Here is a 19,812-nt window from a genome sequence, read left to right on the forward strand (position 1 = left end):
AAGCATCATGTCCATTTTATAAATAAGGAACCAAGGTTCAGCTAGTGAACCTTTCCAAGGGAGCACAATGGGTAAGAGACAAAGCTGGGATTGGAACTGGTTCCAGGACCTGGGCTCTTGTCACTATACCAACGTTGTCTGTCATCTCAGTTTGGTTTAATCTCCCTTTTCATCTCCACCCAAAACCCCAACATCTCCACACACACACATAAGCACACACATGCGCGTGTGCACGCAGCATTGTAAAAGACTCGACATTTGAAATTCATGTCCAGCCCACCAGGAAACACCAGCTAAAATGCTTGCTGAGGGGGTTCTGTCATAACTCTACAGCCTGTGTGATTGCTCTCAGGACAAGTTGCATGTGTTGCACTTCAGAGCACACAAGATTTGACTCCAAATATATCCAAACCCACAAGCCAACAAGCTACTTAAGGAATATTGACATCGGTGCACCTGTTTCAAACTAAAAATTGTATGGTGTTTCCTTAAAAGAAATAATGTACATTTTGCAGCGTGTGGGCATTAGATGAGGAGTGACGTGTCCCTGGACGCTCTACGTTGGACATGCTGCTGCATCTTCCAGGTCTGTAGTCCTTTTGGTAACCATGATTTTTGGTCTCACAGATTTAATGAAAGATTGATTTTTTTCCTTCCTGGACAAAGATAAACCTCATGAAATGGTGATTTAATTCACAACACAAAAGCATGAAAGGCCTCCTTAAAATTAAAAGGAGTCTTCACACAGAAAAAAGAGCAGGTTCATTCACAGTAATAGACCACTTTATTTTTTTTTTTTTAAGGCAATAGAACTTTGCTAATTCTCACTAATGACAGAGGAGGCCCATTGTAGAAGAACCAATTTTACTGATTACTGAATCGTATAAAATATTCTGAGAAAGAAATGAAATCTTGGTCATTCAAGACCCTGTCGCGGCTCCATGTGTCTTGCTGAGAAATAGGCAACCACTGCTGTTTTAATTGGGAGAATAATCAGGTTTGCAGTTTAGTGAACTGAGATAATCACAGATACCATCCAAGTGCAAACGTACATTTCAACCATTATTAAAGAAGACACTTTCAGGTGATAAAAAAACCCAGCAGATCCCATGGGGCAAATCAACAACTCATGGACTTCAAGGTAAGTATTTTTAGAGGCGTGTTCAATTTTTCAAGCCGTTAGAGGAACTAGGTTTCTAGTTGTACTTGAAAGTGTCTACTCATCTGGCAAAATCTGACGCAGTAATTTATTATCTCAGTGTACACTGAGAATCCCCGTACTAAAATAGCATTTGATATGAAAGGGTAAAACCAGACGTGGAGTTAGAATACAGACCCGGTTCACAAATGCATAAAATGGTTGACTAAGTTGTTGAAAAGTGGTGGTTAATTTAAATGTTTAAATCAAATGCATTTGTTCATAAAGTGAAGAAAAGCAATAAAACACTTGGAAAATACAGGATTTCGTAAAGTATAATCTCAGAGCCCTTCAACAGTGGCAACTGGGAGGTGGATACTTCCAGAGAAATTGTCCTCCGTTTGACCGAAAAGAGTTTCTTACTCTGTTTCCAGGGCCACCGGGAGCATTTCTGAACTGCTTTGCTGACATAAGGCACCACCAGAATTGGCAAGAATTTTAAACAAATTATTCCAAAGTTAGTGCATATATATATTTTAAGTTCGAATTTCTTCATTGCTGTATTTTTTTTAAGAAGCACATAGATTTGTCATGTAAATGAGAGGCAGTTGTAGCTGGATCTCCAGGCACAATATTAATATTACAGGAATTCACTTGCCATGTGTGAAAGGCATTCCTCTAGAAGCTTTGTGTGTATGAACTCTCTTAATGCTTGCATCAACACTATTAGACAAGTACTAGGATTAAAGCCACCTTAATGATGAGGAAATTGAAGTACAGAGAAGTTACATAACTTGCTTAAGAGCCCATGCTACTAAGTGGTGAAGTTCGAATTTAGACCCAGGTACTGTGGCTCACCCTGTACTCAGACGTCTACTGCCTCGATACTATTAAAAGGTGCACCTGTCTACCTAGATTTCTGCAGAAAAAAAGATTCTCCTGAAAATTGTTATAAACATAATTTTGTCTAAAGAAATGTCATCTTAATTATTAACAGTTCCATGAAAAGTTCAAATTTGAAAGCAACTTCTAAAATAATCAGTATCTTTTTGTTTTCTTGACCCTCACATTGAGCCTCTCTTGATGATTCTACCTTTAGCCATTCAAGTTACCATATTGGAGAAAATGGGAACAAATCCAACTAAGTAGGGAATGTGATGTGACTTGTCACAAAGCCTGCCAGGGGTGTGAAATGGGCTGCCAAATTGATTCAAGTTGTTTTAGTACAACAAGTCTGGAACATCTGGGTCTTGAATTATACAACAATTAGTGCAAAAATGTCAGTAGTATTTATGGAAGTGTATTCAGATCCTATAATTAGTTTGCTCTATCCCAGAACATTTATGATGTTTAGGCAGACAGATTCTTTCAAACTGATTTTTAATTAGTGAAGTTATAGCCATGAAAGTTCCTGCATTTGAAAGCATGTTCTTTTAGTATTTACATATTGATTCCTTCCTAGGTAGAGCTGAGCTACTAAAGTGACCAAGATTAAGTTTTAGCCTTCAAGCTCCTTAATAATCCAGTGGGAGAAAGAATGTTCACGAAAAATATCATGCAATACAAAATAGGACAATTCATGACGGAGAAATAGAGTCAGTGCTATAGATGTTCAGAGGAAGGAGGAGTCTGAGAAGGTTCTTAAAGGACATAGGGGGTTTATTTTATTATTTTTTATTAAAGTATAGTCGGTTTGCAACATTATATTAGGATAGGTGTGTAGCATAGTGTGTAACATAGTGGATAGCATATTGATTCGGTATTTTTTCAGATTATACTCCATTATAAATTATTACAAGATAATGGCTATAATTCCCTGTGCTATATAGTAAAGCCTTGTTGCTTATATATTTTATACATAGTAGTTTGTATCTGTTAATCCCTTACTCCTAATTTGTCCCTCCCCTCCTCCTCTCCCCTTTGGTAACCACAAGTTTGTTTTCCATATCTGTGAGTCTGTTTCTGTTTTGCATATACATTCATTTGTATTATTTTTTTGATTCCATATATAAGTGATATCATGAGGTTTTGTCTTTCTGACTTATTTCACTGAGCATAATATTCTCTAGGTCCATCCATATTGCTGTAAGTGGCATAATTTCATTCTTTTTTTATGGCTGAGTAATATTTCATTGTATATATACATACCACTTCTTATTAATCCAATTGTCTGTTGATGGGCATTGCTTCCATGTCTTGGTTGTTGTAAAGAGTGCTGCTATAAACATTGGGGTGCATGTATCTTTTTGAAGTAGTGTTTTTGTTTTCCCAGATTTACTACCCAGGAGTGGAATTGCTGGATCATATGTTAGTTCTATTTTTAGTTTTTTGAGGACCCTCCATACTGTTTTCCATAGCAGCTGCACCAATTTACATCCCCACCATGTACAAGAGTTCCTTTTTTTTCTGCATCCTCTTCAACATTTGTTATTTGTAGACTTTTTGATGATGGCCATTCTGACAGGTGTAAGGTGATATCTCATGGTTGTTTTGATTTGTATTTCTCTAATAATTTGTGATGTTGAACATCTTTTCATGTGTATGTTAGCCATCTGTATGTCTTCTTTGGAAAAATTTCTATTCAGATCTTCTGCCCGGTTTTTGATTGGGTTGTTTGGGGTTTTTTTTCATATTGAATTATAAGAGCTGTTTATATAATTTGGATATTAACTCTTATTAGTCACATCATTTGCAAGTATTTTCTCCCATAACATAAGCTTTAAGTTTAATTAGGTCCCATTTGTTTATTTTTGCTTTTATTTCTTTTGCCTTAGGACACTGATCCAAAAAAATATTGCTACGGTTTATGTCAAATTGTGTTCTGCCTATGTTCTCTTCAAAGATTTTTATGTTTTCCAGTCTTACATGTAGGTCTTTAAAGCATTTTGAGTTTATTTTTGTATATGATGTAAGGGAATGTTCTAATATCATTGTTTTACATGTGGCTTTTCAGTTTTCCCAGCACCACTTGTTGAAAAAACTGTCTTTTCTTCATTGTATATATTCTTGCCTCGTTTCTTCTAGATTAATTGACCATAGGTGCGTGGGTTTATTTCTGTGCTCTCTATTCTGTTCCATTCATCTATGTGTCTGTTTCTGTGCCTGTACCATGCTGTTTTGATTACTGTAGCTTTGTAGTATAGTCTGAAGTCTTGGAGGATTATACCTCCAGCGCTGTTCGTTTTCTCAAGATTGCTTTGGCAATTCAGGGTCTTCTGTGGTTCTGTATGAGTTTTAGGATTATTTGTTTTAGTTCTGTGAAAAATATCCTGGGTGTTCTGATAGGGATTGCATTAAATCTGTAGTTTGCTTTGGGTAGCATGGCTATTTTAACAATATTAATTTTTCCAATCCCAGAGCACAATATATCTTTCCATTTCTTTGTATCATCTTCAGTTTCCTTCGTCAGTGTGTTATAGTTTTCAGAGTATATGTCTTTCACCTTCTTGGTCAAGTTTATTCCTAGGTATTGTATTCTTTTTGGTGAAATTTTAAACGGGATTTTTTTTTAATTTCTAATATTTCATTATTAGTGTACAGAAACACAACAGATTTCTGTACATTAATCTTGTATCCTGCAACATTGGTGAATCCATTTTTAAGTCTGGTAGTTTTTGGGTGGAGACTTTAGAGTTTTCTATATAATGTGTCAAGGGACGTGGGGATTTTAATATGTGTATGTGGGTTGGGGAAGGTCATTCTAAGAGGAGGGAACAGCAGGAGCAAAGGCAAGCCATGGCAGGGAAATAAATTAAGTGATCTAATGTTTCAGCAGTATTAAATGCATGAGAGATTTGGAGGAAAGGTTCAAGAAAATAAATTAAATGTAAAGTTGTACAGAGATCTGTGATCTTCTAGCACACCAAGCAATAAGTGGGATGTGATGTGCCACACACACACATCACAGGGTGATATAAACATAATATCAAGTACTCTTTCCTCAGTCTTACCACATCCTCAACAGCCACAGTCCACAAAACCTTACCATGACAATCTCTCTAGAACAGTAACAAACACAAAAATTATATAGAAGATTTGAAGAATAAAACTAATGAGCTTATTCTGATAGGCAAGTATGGAACACTGCCTAAGCACATGAAAAAGTTATAAAGATGGACCACATATATCATAAAGAATGCATCAACAAATTTAAGAAGCAGTGTATATAAGGCACAATTAAATTAAGGGTTGATATTGAAAAGATAATTTTAAAAACTCATACATTTGGAAATTTAAAGCATATATCTAAATGATTCATGAATTATAGAAGATATTATACTGGGAACTATACTATAAATATCATGTGAATAATAAAAAAATTACTTATAAACTTGTGGGACACAGCTATGCCAGGGACATTCATAGGCTTGAATGCTTGTGTCCAGAAAAAAAAAGAAAGGCCAAAAGCTAATGAAGTAAATATCTAACTTAAGTTATAAAAATAACAGCATAAGAAATCCAAAGAAATTAAAAAAGAAAACTGATACATTAATATAACAGCAAAAATAAATGAAAAATCAAATAAACATACAACAGGGAAATCAACAGAGCTAAAAGTTAATTATTTTAGAAGACCAATATCTTTGCCTCTGGCAGAATCAGTAGAGAAAGTTAGAGAAGAAAAACTTCAGTGATATTAGGAATGAAAACAGGGACATAATTATAAGCACAATAGAAATTTAAAGGATAATAAGAGAACATTACAAATATCTTTATACCAAATATTTTGAAAACAAATCCCTAGAAAATTATTACAAATAACCAAAGTAGACTCAAAATTATATAGAAATCTGAGTAGTCTTATAACCATTAGAGAAATTATATCCATAACTTAAAATCTTCCCACAGTAAAAACACTATGCCCAGATAATTTTTATAGGCTCTAGAAAATAGTCAACAAATAGCTAATCCCAATCTTAAATTTTTCCCCAAGGGAAAAAATAAAAGGTTTTACTCCCCAGCTTATTTTAGGAGCTAGTGTAAACTTGACACCAACAGATAAGGAAACTATGAGAGGGAAAATTAAGTATAAGTCACTCATGAATGTAGATAAAAAATTACAAAAATTATTAGCAAAGCTAATTTGAAATGAACTACATAATTTGAGCTTATTCCAGAAATGGATGTAATGGATCAACATTAGAAAATCTGTTATTGTAATTCATCATGTAAAGAGATACAGAAAAATTAATACAATTAAAGCACATTTACAAAAAACAACTCTTAGCAAACTGGAATTAGAAGAAATATGCTTCGCCTGGCAATATCTAATAAACATTTACTGCAAACACTAAAATCATTCCCTTTAAACTGTGAAATAAGACAAAGATACTATCACCACTTCTAATCAATTCTATATCAGAGGCTCTAGACAGAGCAATAAGACAAGAAAAAGAATTGAAATTATAAAAATGGGAAAGGAAAAACATATTATGCCTAGATAGTATTTAAATAAAATCCAAAATAATTTACAATTTATGAGTGAATGAATAAAAATAAGTTGAACATGTTTGTAGACTGAATGGAAGAAGATGACGGAGAGAAAGAGACTGGTGGTACAGGAGAAGATGAGAGAAATGATGAGAGAGAAGCAGGAGAGGTAAGGCTCCTGGGCTTGATCTAGCCCCCTCCTTGTACCTCACACAAGGTAAACTTACTATTGTGTTCCTGATTTGAGGTGGAACATCCAGGTAGGGACAGGAAATAGATCCACTCAGGGATGGGAGAAATTGTCCTTGCAGGCAAAATATACTCATACAAGGGAAATGGGTAAAGTTTCATTTGCATAGCTAGTATTTCAAGCTCTGCCAAGGCTGTGGCCTTCCCTTCATCCCCAGTCCCACTTCCTGTAGTACATTATTACCTGGAAGCCCCTGACGGATTATCCCCTCCTGTCTGCAAGCTCCATGGACACTGATGGCTGCTGGTTGCCTCAAAAATTACCATATATAAAGTTGGGTCCGCTGTAGGTCTTTCCTATAGCTTGAGCCCTAGGACCTTGCTTATGCTACCCTAGTTGCTTTCTTTTCTGTTTCACAGACTCTTGACATGGATTTCAAGTATGTCAATCTTTATTGCAGGACACTGTGTCCTTGGGGATTCAATGAGAGAGATAAATTCTACCCTCAAGTTGCTTAAAATCAGATAAGGACCCTTAAACCCTGCTAGTCAGTCTCCTTGTTGCAAGGTCAAGGAATCACAGACATTGGCATTGGAAAAGATGATGGAAAGGGGTTTCCCTCATTATAAATGCAGAAAGCCAAAAGGACCCACTGATTAAGGGGTTTGTCTATGTCCACACACAAAATCAATGAGAGCCAGAGCCTCTGACTCTTGATTAGTGCCTTTCCCTATACCATGATGCTACCTTGAGAAACTACTATTTGGAAGATCATTGTGAGGTGTGGTAGGGGATGTGGAGGATGAAGGCATAGTCCTTGGCCTTCAAGGCTGCATGAATAACATAGCAGGGTCTCAGATAATTATATTATTGAGGATTTTTTTTTTTGAACTTTGGGTTTATTTATTTATTTATTTATTTATTTATTTATTTATGGCTGTGTTGGGCCTTCGTTTCTGCGCGAGGGCTTTCTCTAGTTGCGGCGAGCGGGGGCCACTCTTCATCGTGGTGCGCGGGCCTCTCACTGTCGCGGCCTCTCTTGTTGCGGAGCACAGGCTCCAGACGCGCAGGCTCAGTAGTTGTGGCTCACGGGCCTCGTTGCTCCGCGGCATGTGGGATCTTCCCAGACCAGGGCTCGAACCCGTGTCCCCTGCATTGGCAGGCAGATTCTCAACCACTACGTCACCAGGGAAGCCCTATTGAGGATTTTTTAATGATTAAAGTTTATATAAGTGAATGCAAAAGACAATTCTTGAAAACTGGGAGTGGATTTTATTCATTTTATTTCTTTCTATTCCAGCACAGTACCCAGCACATAGTAAGTGTTCAGAAAATGAATGCCACATTGATTTTGAACCACAAAATATTTAATGAGTTTTTTTTTTTTTTGTAAATGTTCTTGTGTGTAAATGTGTTTGAATTAAACATTTCCTAGAGTCTGAGACTTAAACTGGATGTTTTAGAGATTTTTCTTTGAGATAGGAGGTTGCCGGTATGTAATATTTTTCAAAATCATGGCTGCATTTAAAAAAAAAAGAAATGCAAATGTCAATAGCGTTCTTATTCTGTCCATGTTAAGCATGGAATCCTCTCTATGTGGTACTTTTCCCCCAGTTTATTTCAAGCATTCATATGGCTTTGGTCAACATAAGACCAGTATTTCCTGAATCATTTGACGTTCAGCTGTTGCTGAAGATGTTAAAACTACAGGCAAACCTGCTAATCGTTGGCAACAAAGCAGCTTAATCCTGGCTGACCAGCGATTTGTTTTGGAGCCTTTGGAGCAACAGCAAGATTCAAATTTATAAAAAGAGGTAAATAGTCGGTTAGAGATTAGAAGCAAAAAAAGGAAAAGACTTCTTTCCCCCAGACCACACACTGATAGGGAATCTTCCTTCAGCAATTGTTTGAGAATGTTTCATGTTTCTTCCCCCTCTCCTCCCCTTGGCTTCACTGCCCATTCCTCCCCCTTCCTCAGCCACAGAAGGTTTGATTGACACTTGTCACCACTGATAGAGAGAGAAAGATGCTTCAGGAAAAAGGGAGGGGGCAGGGGGAAGCAGCCTCGTCAAAAGCAGCAGTAGTCAAAAGATGATTCCTTCTTTCTGTGTGTGTTTTGTCTCTCTCTAAATTATTCAAATCTGGGTGGCATCAAGGATAACTGGCATTTTGACACAGCTTAAGGGATTGTCTCACTAACACTATTGCACTGAAGCTGCCACCCTTTAAAAAAATGTATAAAGAGCTCTTTGATATAATCTGATGTGTCTATAAATGAAAAGCAGTTTCATGTAAAAGGCCTTAAATATTTTTGAACAATTATATTTATTTTTGACTTATCATTTTGTTCCATCCATCTATAAGAGTACGGTTTATTAGCTTAAGAAAGGGCAAAGCTCTTCCTTGGATTTCTTTAAAGAATATGCATAATAGCTTGGTGGATGTTGGTTAGTTACACAGCTGAGGCAGCTGGTTGAGAAGGTAGACATGGAATTTTCTATGCCAGAAAATGTTTGCCTTTGTCAGAAATATCTTTAGTGAGGGGGTGTGGAAAGGAGCATTGGGAACCTAGGGTGGTCTGGTTATAGCCCCAGATATGCCACTGCCAACTGTAAGGTCTTAGATAAGCCATGGAAGCACTCTGGGCCACGTTTCCCCCCACACCCCCAGGGAATGAGGCAGTAGAAAGGTGGCCCTTACCTCCTTTCAGCTTTAGGATTATGTAATTATTGACTTATTTTTTAATTTACTCTTTTTAGTAGCATTTTGCCCTTCATGGTCTTTTGTGAATGGAGACACGTGGAATTTTAAAACTTTAGTTCAATTCAACAACTGATTATTGGTGCTTTTGTGGAAGGCACCGTGCTGGGTACCTCATGGTGTGTGTGTGTGTGTGTGTGTGTATGTCTGTGTGTGTGTGAATAGGTGGCACAGATACTAAGGTGAGTTCCTGCTTCCTATTCTCAAGGACTTTGTAGTTTTCATGTCTCTTGTTGGCTTACTTTCTTATTTCCTATTAGTAAGATGCTCTGAATGTGCAGTTGTTGGATTTAGCAAATAAAAACACAGGATGCCCACTTACATGTGAAATTCAGAACAACAAATAATAATTATGCACTATTTTGAATATACTTAGACTAAAAAAATTATTCATTTTTTATCTGAGAGTCACATTTACCCAGGCATCCTGTGTGTTATCTGGCCACCCTAAATGAAATCACCCCCTGAGCTCTTCCTTCAGATGTCAGGAAAGTTTTGCTCTTACCACATTTTTTTCAGCCTTGAATAAAACAGAGTCCAAGAGAAAATGAGAGTTGTACACACTTTATCTGGTAGGACTGGTTTATTCATGCATTTAACAAATGTGTCTTGAGGGCCTACAAAGTGCTGGGAAATAGGTGAGGTCCTGGGGATACAAGCAGAAAAAGATAGACACAGCCCATGCGCTCATGAAGGTTATGGTCTATCAGGAGGGAAAGAGACATTGACATATACACACTACTATATATAAAATAGATAACTAATAAAGACCTACTGTATAGCACAGGGAACTCTACTCAGTACTCTATAATGACCTATATGGGGAAAGAATCTAAAAAAAAAGAGTTGATATATGTATACATATAACTGATTCACTTTGCTGTACAGCAGAAACTAACACAACATTATAAATCAACTATACTGCAATAAAAATGTTTTGAAAAAGTAATCACAGGTAATAAGTACTTAATTCCCATTGTCATAAGGCATGTGAAGGAAAATGTAGGATGTAATGAGATTGTTCAACAGAGGTGCCTAATCTCATCTTGGGGGTCAGAGTAGGCATCTTTGAGGAAGTGACATTTAACCTGAAACAACTGGGTTCTGGAGAAGAGTGTTCTGTACAGAGGAACAACTGAGGAGGTTTTGTTGCTCCCTTGTGGGAATAAGTTCAAGTCCAAGGGAAATTAAAAATAACAGTGCATAGATTTTTTTTTTTTTTTTTTTTTTTTTTAGTATAAAACAAGAGCAGCTGTTACCTCAGGAAGAATCACATTTCTAGAATCAAGTGTTAGTGTTGCCATCGACCGTAACAAAGGCTCAGATCAGAGGGAAGGAGGGGAAACAGAGAAAAATGTCTTGATGTCTGCCAGGATGCCAGTGAGTCCATGATTGTCACTTAGAGCCCATGATCTGTGAACTTAAAACACAACTGGGAGGGGCTTCCCTGGTGGCGCAGTGGTTGAGAATCTGCCTGCCAATGCAGGGGACACGGGTTCGAGCCCTGGTCTGGGAAGATCCCACATGCCGCGGACCAACTGGGCCTGTGAGCCACAATTACTGAGCCTGCGCGTCTGGAGCCTGTGCTCCGCAACAAGAGAGGCCGCGATAGTGAGAGGCCCACGCACCGCGATGAAGAGTGGCCCCCACTTGCCACAACTAGAGAAAGCCCTCGCACAGAAACGAAGACCCAACACAGCCATAAATAAATAAATAAATAAATATTTAAAAAAACAAAAAAAAAAACACACAACTGGGAGAACTCACCCAACAAGAGATTAATTCAACAGCATTTTTATCACTTTGGTATGGTGGGTGGTATATTAGCTTGCTAGGGCTGCCATAACAAAATAAACAAAGTACAAAGACTAGGTGGCTTAATTACACAACAGAAAATTATTTCCTCACAGTTCTGGAGGCTAGAAGTTCAAAACAAAGGTATTGGCAGGGTTGGTTTCTCCCAAGGCCTCTCACCTTGGCTTGCAGATGGCTGTCTTCTCCCTGTGCTTTCACATGGCCTTCCCTCTGTGCGCATGAATTTCTGAGTCCAAATTTCCTCTTGTTATAAGGACGCCCGTCATATTGGATCTGAGGCCTCCCTAATGACCTCATTTAATTTAATTATCTCTATAAAGTCCTTATCTCCAAATATAGTTACATTCTGAGGTACTGAAAGTTAGAACTTCAACATATGAATTTGTGGGGGACACGGTTCAGTCCGTAACAGGTTGTATGGAAGGAAAGACCCTCTTTATTACCTCCTCTGTCAGAGGGAGGCTTTTGAGATATTTGTCGTCTTAACGAAATTTAGAAATTTTCAGTGTAGACAGTTCCAGTCCCAAGTCGGTCTTTTTTTCCCATCCAACATGTTCAAAAACTCTAATTTCCATTTCTCTGTGTTTGGGTATTTTCATCATGCTCCAGAGTGGACATGAAAACATCAACTTCGTGGTGGATAGAGTTTGGTTGGAGGGGTCACTTAGCTAGGTCGTCAAATGGGCCAACTTGCTCTCTGTACCACCAGCCCTCAAATGCAGGCCTTTAGATGGGACCTGAAGGATGTTGGGTTCTATAGACACTCTTATCCAGGATTACTGCCTCTTGTGGGCAATGCTGGGACAGACAGAGATGAGAAAAAAAGACTAAATCTTCAGGGGTTACAGCCTTTTAATTGATCAGTGGCTGCTACTCATCTGTTAGGTTACTCATTCCTTCTCCATGGAGAGGAATAGGTAAGGGAGACATTAAGAAGCCAGAAGTTCTACTCTACTGGAGATCCCTCCATGTGGATTAAAACCTGAGAAATGTTTTATTAGTATCAGTATTAATATCAGTATTTGCATTAGTATTGGTATTAGTAGATAGTATTTGTATTAGTATTTGCATGAGTATTGGTGTCAACATTATCAGTATCAGTGTCGGTATTTGTTAGTGTTAACACTGGTATTGGTGTTAGTATTAATATAATAAAACATCTAGGACCATGTCTTGGCACCAATAGGGTCAAGAAAGTTTTATTTCCTTCACCTTCACTCTTCCTTTCACTGAAATTTCTCCTTTTGTTTTGGAGAAAGATTGATCATTTATCTTCTGTATGATAAATACTTATTGAGAAACATTTTTTGAAGTCAAATGAACTGTCACTGCAGAGTATTGACTTTGGTGTATAGAGATTTTTGGTTGAGAAGAACTTTGAATAGTAGATTCATTCTTGGGGAACATGGCGGAGCCCCCGATGGAGAAGGGACCCTTTTTTGACAGTTTCTGTAAGGTTTGGTCTGGGAGAGATGAGTAGAGAGGTCGGGGTCATGGGGGGCAGGCATGAACATGGACTCCTTCTCCCCAGTGGCCAGCCTTGCAGAGACACTACAGAGAGAGTGGATAAGCATTTCAGAAGAGTCGATGGGAGCAAATGTCTTTGATTTTGATGTTTTTACATGAGCAATCTTATTACTCTGGATACATTTTTCCAATAACAGCTTGTCAACCTACTTTGTTAAATGTAAATCACCCCTTGCTAGATAAACTAGACCTTTGTGTGGGAGGAACTGAGATGTTAGCACTGAAATGAAGAGGGACACAGTCTGTAGAAACTGCATTTATCTGTGTTTTGGAAAAGGGGATCTTTAGATCATTGTTACATGCCATGGTACCTCCCTCAGAAAGTTAGGTATCATTCAACAAGCCTTCATGACACATCTTCAGTCATCCCTAAGTGCCACCAAGACAAAAAGAAAAAGAGAGAGAGAGATGACAGATTTGTACCAGTAGACTGTACAGTGTGATTTTCCCACTTATGTTCTGTGATATCAGGGAGAGCTAATATTCTGAAGCCTAAGCATCCAGTCACAGCAGCTCAGGTGCAGCAGTTGTTCAGAATACCGGCTCCTCAGTCAAACCATGTGGGTCCAAGTTCAAGTAATATGATTTGTCAGTTGTGTGATTTAAGCCACCTGCGTATTAAATGAGATATTATATATAAAGTGTTGAGACCGGTGTCAAGCCCTATTAAGGAAATGCTTAATGAGTGTTATCATCATCATTGTTATCATGATCATATCCTTTCATCTGATCATGGCAAGTGGACGGGACTGAAAATAAGCTGGTCTGCTTTCGTTGGCTCATGTGTTGTAAATTGACCCATGAAAAATGAGACTCATGAAATGTTGTGGTCTGGTACCAGTCCAGAGTCCTGTTGGCCATTCCAGACTCAATACCAAAGGAGAGAACTCAGCTCTTTAGTGCACATTATGGGGATAGGAAAGCTGTGGGACTTGTAGGACTTGTATCCTTGTTAAAAAATGAGCCAGTAGCACTGCAGCAATCTGAGACTTACTGATGAGCTTTTTGTCTCAGCTCCCTAGGTTCCTCTTGACATTTTTCCTATTTGATTTTTCACTTTGACTTTTCACATCAGTGTGTTAAAGCTCCTAGAGAAGTCTCTAAAGGTGGCACAACCACAGAAGATTGAGGGAAGAGGAAGAAGTGCTGATCAGTCTTCCTAGGATGGCTTCCGTTTTGCTGACACTAAGGCCATCTGCTTTGCTACATTGGTACATATATGCTTTAAACACCCAAACTTCCCTTTGGACATGCAAATACATGTCCCCAAATCAATTCAATCTCTTCTGGACTCTAAGTAGTCACTTTGGGGCAAGTTGCTGAACCTCTTTTCAGTAGATAGATTTTTCCAAAAATTCTGTATGATTGTAGGCAAAGAGAGTCTTAGATGCCTAGATGGGCTCTGGAGGGGGACCTCCTGGGTTCCAGTCCTGGCCTCACCACTTACTGGAACTTGGGCAAGTAATTCTCTGTGCATCAGTTTCCTCTTCTGTAAAGTGGGAATGAGAATAGCACTGTGCTGTTGTTTAGAGGATGAAATGAGATCTCTTTTGTAAAGCACTTAGCCTAGTACCTAGCAATGGCAAGCCTAAGTGTGCTTCAGTTATTTGAGCAATACTGCCTTGAGAGTAGCCAACCCCCCTCTTTTAACCATTTTAAATTGTGACCCTACCTTGAGATTTGGTGAAAACATATCAAGAGTGGATAGCCTTTTCATTATTGTATAACTTTAGTCATATAATGAAAAATATTATAGGTTATCTTAATTATATAGATACTTACATGTATATGTGAGTGTGTGTGAGTGTATGAGTATATATACATATGTAATATGTTACCAAAGACATGCAAGCATTTCTGGGGACAATTAATGTCAGGAGAATGCCTATACGAATTATACAGATTATGCTTCAGGTTATCCAAATAGATGGTAAAGCCAAGTGTTTTCCTATGTAGAAGTATTCCAGCTAATAAATGAAGACAGAATAATAGAATTAATGCCTTACCATTTCTTACTCCCTAATGATTTAATGGATATAGGCAATGATTGTTGGTGGCTGCTAGCATCACAAAAAGACAATCAGATATTGTGTATGTTCTGTGCACAGCACCGTCCATGAGATGGTCTTGTCCTCTCCACCAAAATTGAACCTGAATCTGGTCAGCCAAGAACTATACAGGACTGAGGAACACAGTCAAAAACACCAGAGAGGTGCAGTCAGCAAAACTCAGACTATTTAAGACATTACAGGACAAATAACTTGTTTATTTGACAACACTGAAAACATTATAAGAAGAAAGATACAGGAAGAGCATACAGTTAAAAGAGAAAAGAAATCTATCAACTACTTCATTGTATGGAGTCACTTTTAAGTCCAAATTTGAATAAATAAACTGTAAAAAAAGAAAAGCAAGTTTATAAAACAATCAAATAAATATGAACACTGTATAGTTGATTATATTAAGGAAAATTGATTAAATTTGGTGGGTATTAATGATATTGAAATTATGTTTTAAAAAGAGTCAGGTCAAATACTCTTTTCTTTTACCTAAATGCTTAAAACTTTAAAACATTGCAAAGGGAATTTAAAGAAGATCTAAAAAATGGAGAGGTACATCATGTCCATGGATTGGCAGACCCAAAATTGTGAAGATGGCAATTCTCCTCAAATTGATCTATAGATGAAATGCAATCCAAATGATAATCCTAGCATGCTTTAAAAGTAAACTAAATTGATAGGCTGATTCTAAAATGCATAAGAAGAGCAAAGTATTTAGAATAGCCAAAACAATCTTAAAAAGCACAAGGTTGAAGGGCTTGTACTACCTGATTTCAAGGCTTACTGTAAAGCTAGAATAATCAAGACATGGTTGTATTGGCATAAGGTCAGATGTATAGATAAGTGGGACAGAATAGAGAGTCCAGAAATAGATTCACATCATAAGGCCAAAGTTTCCACAGAATTCATGGAGAAGTATTCAATAGTAACAAATGGTTACCTGTATGAAAAAAAAAAGAAAAGAAACATTAATCCTTACCTCACACCATGCACAAAATTTAATCAAAATTAATCAAATGCTTAATTGTAAGAGCTAAAACTATTAAACTTCTAGAAGAAAACATAGGAGAAACATTGGATTATAGGCAGAAACTTCTTAAACAGGATGTAAAAAGTATACTCCATAAAAAACAATTATAAAATGTACTTTATAAATTTTAAAAAATATACTTTAAAAGACACAGTTAAGGAAGCAAAAGAGTCAAGTTACAGACGGAAGAATATTTGCAAAACGTGTATTTGACAAAGAGCTGGTGTATTAGTTATCTATTACAGTGTAACAAATTATCTCCCAAAGTTGGCAGCTTAAACAAACATTTTTTTATTTCCCACTGTTACTGAGGTCTGGAAATCTAGGAATGCCTTAGCTGCTTTGTTCTGGCTCAGAGATCTTTCACACGATTGCAGGAAAGCTGTCATCAGGGCTTCTCAGTCATCAGGAAAATATTAAATTACAACAACAAAGAAATACCACTGTATACTCACCAGAATGTTTAGAGTAAAAAGAATGACAATGCCAAGTGCTGGTGACCATCTGAAGCTGTCATATACTGTTTGTAGGAATACATAATGGTACAGTCACTTTGGTAAAGAGTTTGACAATTTTCATATAAAGTTAAACATGTACTTTCCGTATAACCTGGCAATCTCATTCTTCAGTATTTTCTAAGAGAAATGAAGTTCTATGTCCATACTAAGACTGTGTGCAAATATTCATAGCAGCATCATTCATAAAAGCCCAAACCTGGAAACAACCAAATGTCCATTAGCTGGTGAGTGGATGAATACATTCTGGTGTATTCATACTGTGAAATACTTTCAGCAATAAAAAAAAGACTAAATTGTTAATGCGCACAATCACATGGGTGATTCTCAAAAACAGTATGTGAAGTGAAAAAAATCAACCACGAAAGACTATGTAACACAAAAGGAAAAACTATAGTTACAGAAAGCAGATTAGTTGGGGCCAAAGGATGAAGGAGAGGATTGTCTACAAAGGGTATGAAGGACCTTTTGGGGGTGATGTAAGTGTTCTATATTTTGATTGTGGTAGAGCTTACACAACTGTAAATAATTATCAAAATTCAACAAGCTGAATACCAAAAATGAATGAATTTTATTCTGTGTAAATTATACCTCAATACAGCTATTAACAAATAGTTATTTTTAGAGACATGCTGAAATATTTACAGATGAAAAGATAGGATGTTTCAAATTTGCTTCAAAATAATTCTGAGTCCAGGACGATGAATAAGAGCTATATGGAAGCAAAAGGTCTCCACAATAAAAATTTTAAAAACAAAAGCAAAACAAATCACACTGATTAATTATATCTGAATCGTACTTATTCAGACCCTTTGAGTCTCTCCAGGCAGCCATTGAATCATGCATCTCGAACAAGCAGAAAGGTGAAAGCGTAGCTATATTAATTAGATTTGTAACAAAAAGACTCTAAAATATGTAGATCGAACAAGATAGAAGTTGATGTCTTTATTTGTCACTCATTAACTCTTCCAGAACTAAGTGGGCAGTCTAGGATGAGGAGGGGAATCTGCTCCATGGGGTCCTTTGGGGGCCCAAGTTCCTTCTATCTTGTTCCTTTGCCTCCTCCAGGATGTTACTTTTAATGGTTGAAACTGACCCACCAGCACCATTTCAGCCAGTGGGAAAGAAGAAAGAGAGTGAAAGGCAAAGAAATACTCTTTTCAAACATTGCTACTACTCACATTCCACTGGCCAGAACTTAATCTTGCACCTGCTTGCAAGAGAGGCTGGGAAGCATAGCCTGTAGGTGGATAACATATTAATTTGCTAGACATTTTCAGATAAGATACACACACACACACACACACATACACACACACACACACATACACACACACACAGCTTTTTGTGCACCGTTTTTTAGGAATATAGGGTAACACCAAGATGAGTACATAAACTGTGATAGAGGAAGCATGGAATTCATGCAATGGGATAGAGCACATAAAAGAGGCAAATAGATTTATTTCTCAGGCAACAGCACTTGGAAATCTCAGGATGACGGTTCTGCAGATTAAAAGAGGAAGGAGATTCTAGGTGAGGAGAAGTGGAAGTGGTAGAATTACCTAAGTGTCTGACTGTGGGAAAGAACATGGAGAAGGGACTCAGAGTTTAGTTGGTGAGTTTGGGAGTATCACAAATATAGAAAATTATACAACTGTGACATGAAGTGGTTGACTCAAGGTAGAAGTTGGGCAAGGGGGAAAAATAGAACTATAGTTCATGACTTGACTCAGCAAAGAACAACATTTACCCAGACAGAGTAGTGTGAATATTTGATACTGATTTAACCAAAAATTGTGATAATGCTATAATTTGTAATAATGAGAGAGGAAAGATAGGTAGGAAGAACATAAAAGTTATATAGATTGTCATCTTTTGAATTAGGAAGACAATAGAAAATGTCAAAATTGACATAGCTGCAGAGGCATATAGTTTAGAAATATGGAAGAAAAGGCTAAGAGGCCAAGAAGGAGTTGCCTTTAAAGAGCGGGGCTGGGTTTTTTTTTTAACACACTTGTTCTATTGAATATTTATCTCAGTGAACTATGTGTATGCTGTTCTTTGATAAAAGCAAAATCTAATCTCATTGGGAAAGAAATTGGAGCATAAAAACTGAAAATCAAAATGAGAGAAAACACTTCTTTACATCCCATGTTTATAAGAGTGGTTACTGAACTGAAGGTTTAAGCCAGACCCATAGGGCTGACTGGCCATGCACGATGAGGAAAAGCAACACAAGGGATGATCGGGAACAAATGAAAGGCTGAGCCCCTCGAATCTGCTGGGAGGTAATTTTAGGAATGAGAGTTTCTCCGAAGATTGCCCTCTGAGACCTCGCCTTTGAAAAACAGTCCCAATTCTGTGACTCAGTACTGGCTGTTGCGTCAGTATGAATCAGATTCCGGGCATTTTAAGAATAAATGACACTGGTAGAATTTTTTGGCTTGCAAACCATCTTTTATTAATCTTATGTCCTGAGGATTGTGTGACATAAGCTAACAAATGGAGACCAGAGATAGAAACTTTGTAGGAGAGGTGCTTACATACACAGCTTTTTAATGAATTATATATATATATTAAAGATCGAAGGTGGAGTCTGTTTTGTTCTCCGCTATGTCTCTTAGACCATGTTAAAAATTACAACACATAATGGTTAAATGGAGATATAATGCGTATCATTCCACCTAACGGAACGAATGAATTGGAAACTGTTGGATTTTAAGGAATTTTTGCATTTCTGAGTGAGGTAAACAGCCTGCGTATTCAAATATATCTTATTACCGATTATTGAAGCTGCATCATTCCATAAAATACAGATGTATTGAGTACGTTCTGAAGAAAGTTCATTTTTAAAATCAACATTTCAAATTCTGTCGGTAACCTCTCACCCTGAAACCACATTAGGGGGTTGTATTAATGATCCTCAAATTTTCATCGTTTGTCCATTTTACTATGCTTTTTACCAAACTTGAGGAGAAGCACTGCGGCAAAGAAATGGAAAGAAACAGTCCATCTTGACTAAATCAGTTGGAAGCATTAACAGTCCATTGCAACTCAGATAAAAAAAGATTTCACTTTGTTTCTGTGAAAATGAGGAGATTAGAAAACGGGAGAAACTGTTCATGAGGATAATTCTTCCTCACTTTAAGAGCTGAAGGCTTTTCTAATGAGGGTCGCTAAGCCCGTTTTGCATCACACAGAATCCAGCGTTGCCACCTGCTTCGAGTGAGAGAACACTGAGTAAAAATAACAGAAATGAATGCAAGAAGTTACCCCAAAATGGGCCCGCTCGAAGATTAAAGTGGGAAAATAAAAACACATTTTTCCTCTGCAAACACATGGGTGAA

General features: G+C 37.4%; 2 long non-coding RNA genes across 3 annotated transcripts in view; one reads left to right on the forward strand and one right to left on the reverse strand.

Moving 5' to 3' along the window:
• Window positions 1-19,812, forward strand: part of LOC309640615 — a 34,538-nt gene that overhangs the window by 9,870 nt on the left and 4,856 nt on the right. Inside the window, exons 2-3 of one of the 2 annotated variants that reach the window (XR_014252306.1) lie at window positions 516-586; window positions 1,573-1,941. This is a non-coding gene — a long non-coding RNA (uncharacterized lncRNA). Of the gene's footprint in view, window positions 1-515; window positions 587-1,572; window positions 1,942-19,812 lie in introns of those variants that run through there. The other variant, XR_014252305.1, reaches the window with a different exon arrangement.
• LOC309640622 lies at window positions 7,657-11,908 on the reverse strand. The gene is made up of 2 exons (XR_014252313.1): window positions 11,282-11,908; window positions 7,657-10,960 (listed from the first exon to the last, which is right to left on the reverse strand). It is a non-coding gene; the product is annotated as an uncharacterized lncRNA (long non-coding RNA).

The sequence above is a fragment of the Balaenoptera physalus genome, assembly GCF_965194825.1.
Source record: "Balaenoptera physalus genome assembly, chromosome: 13".
In the NCBI taxonomy this organism is placed as follows: domain Eukaryota; kingdom Metazoa; phylum Chordata; class Mammalia; order Artiodactyla; family Balaenopteridae; genus Balaenoptera; species Balaenoptera physalus.